Raw genomic sequence first — 2,364 nt, 5'->3', positions numbered from 1 at the left:
CTTTACAGTGAGCAGAGATGGAATCACTGTACTCCAGCCTGGGTGACAGAGCAAGACTCTGTCTCAAAAAACAAAATATAGTAGATACATAAACCAGTAACATAGTTATTTATTATCATTACCAAGTATTAATATTATATAGTATACATACTTGTATAATATGTGCCATATTTTCATACAACTGGCAGCATAGTAGGCTTGTTTACACCATCATCACCACTTGTGAGTGCAACTTTAAGTCAGCTATGACTAACATCACTAGGCAATAAGAATTTCTCAGCCCCATCATAATCCTATGGGATCACCATGGTATATACCGTCTGTCAATGACTGAAGCCTCATTATGCAGCACATACCTGTATCTGTTTTGTGGTGATAATGGTTAGTTGGGACAGCAGTGCAAGATGGCAGCCACCATGGGCTCAGACTATTTATGAAAACCAAATATACAGCCTTAAAATAAAATATGGACCTAAATACTCAGAATCATCCCCTTTCGTAAGAAAATTTAATATAAATGGAGTCAATAGTGCTTTTTTAATTTCAATAAGTTTTTGGAAAACAGGTGGTATTTGGTTACATGAATAAATTCTTTAGTGGTGATCTCTGAGATTTTGGTGAACCCATCACCTGACTAGTGTATGCTGTACCCAGTATCTTTCACCTCACTCCCACACTCTCCCGAAGTCCCCAAAGTCCATTGTATTATTCTCTTGCCTTTCATCCTCATAGCTTAGCTCCCACTCATGAGTGACAGCATACGATGTTTGGTTTTCCATTCCTGAGTTACTTCACTTAGAATAATGGTCTCCAGTTCCATCAAGGTTGCTGCAAATGCTATTATTTTGTTTTTTCATGGCTGAGTAGTATTCCAAGTTGTGTGTGTGTGTGTGTGTGTGTGTATTAATCTATTGTGATATATATAATCACAAAAGTTATTGATTGTGATATGTGTGTGTGTGTGTGTGCATGTGTGAGATATATATATCTCACAATCAATAGTTCTAACGGAGTGGTAAACCCAAGAACCATATTGGTGCTATCAAAACGGCAAAATTCATGTTGTATTAAAGTTCTCCTGCAAAAGCTTCAGCATCTAATGATGTCTAAAGAAAATATGAAACTCTCTCAGCCAACTGAAAGTCAGTGTTACAGCAATTTATCAAAAATAAAAGAACACAGGACTTCTACCTTCTTCCCACCATTCAATTAAGGCACTCTTTATTTTCCACATTAGTAAATTTTCTAGATATGTCTTGTAGACCTCAAAGTACTGGAAAAGGAATTCCTATTCAAAGGAAATTTACCTTAAGGTAGTGTAAATGACACTAAATTTTTGTCCATTTCAAGTATGTAAGTTGTGCTATAACAAATCATCTTGTCAAGTGTAACCACCATCCACATAGTTGAACTTCTGGAAGGAATACAGTATATTTAAATTATTCCCATCATAACTATTGGGACACATCTAACTCAATTGTGAAAAGACATATTATGCAATCGCCTTGTTGCTAATGACATGGCCTGAGATCTCTGCCTTTTCTGGCTAGCCCTCACCCCTGCTTCACACCTTCCCTGCAATAGCCCGCTAGCCTGGGGCTTTCTTAGATTAGATGCGAAAGTTTCAGGTCACACCCTGTGGGAATACTGCTGGGTGTGTGGGGTGCTTTAGTTGCATCCCTGATTTCTTCCTTTAAGTCTTAAATGATGCCCTCTTCAAGACATTGTCCTGTCCCTACATTCCTTCACTTCCACTCTTAGCCAAAGCATAGATTGTAACCCCTCTGTTCCCCTCTGAGATTGGCCTTCAACGAAGAAATTTAGTACTTTCCCCATATCTTCTCTTTCTCACCTTTATGGAGGGTGTTGCTGTTTTCTCCCTTTCTCAGGTTCCTTTTTTGTACCATCACTACCCAATGCTTTCCATGACACTTCCTTGCTTTGACCACAAGCTATCAGGTAAGGTTGGAAAGACTTCCTAGTTGCTCTGGTTAAGTTTTGAAACTCTATTTACTCACTCTCCATCAGCCTGAGAAATGAAAATTGGGTCTTCAGCTCTACCACCCTCTGCTGTGATCATCAGCTGATTTTTTTTTTTTTTTAGTTCAGATTTTGATAAGGTAAAAATAACAGTAACCAACTTTATTCCTAATTCTCAGCTATCAGTGTCTTTGGTGGTTAAAGTTGGAAAAAGGCCACATGAAGACATGTGTAAGCACACATGATCTCTCTGAATTACTTTCTTTACCTGTAATTGCTTTTGTTTCTAAAAACTGAATAAGTATTAAACAGGGCTTTCTTTTGATCATCCTTGCAGTCTGTTGTGGTCTGGTGGAATCTGAAAACTAAAACAAAAACAACTTT

General features: G+C 37.8%; 1 pseudogene; it reads left to right on the top strand.

Moving 5' to 3' along the window:
* Positions 1-378: 378 nt before the first annotated feature.
* On the top strand, positions 379-1,254 carry LOC116536578 (annotated as a pseudogene).
* Positions 1,255-2,364: the final 1,110 nt, after the last annotated feature.

The sequence above is a fragment of the Sapajus apella genome, unplaced genomic scaffold, assembly GCF_009761245.1.
Source record: "Sapajus apella isolate SASKATOON/1434 unplaced genomic scaffold, GSC_monkey_1.0 scaffold102, whole genome shotgun sequence".
Taxonomy (NCBI): domain Eukaryota; kingdom Metazoa; phylum Chordata; class Mammalia; order Primates; family Cebidae; genus Sapajus; species Sapajus apella.
This window is presented reverse-complemented; position numbering and strand designations above follow the sequence as displayed.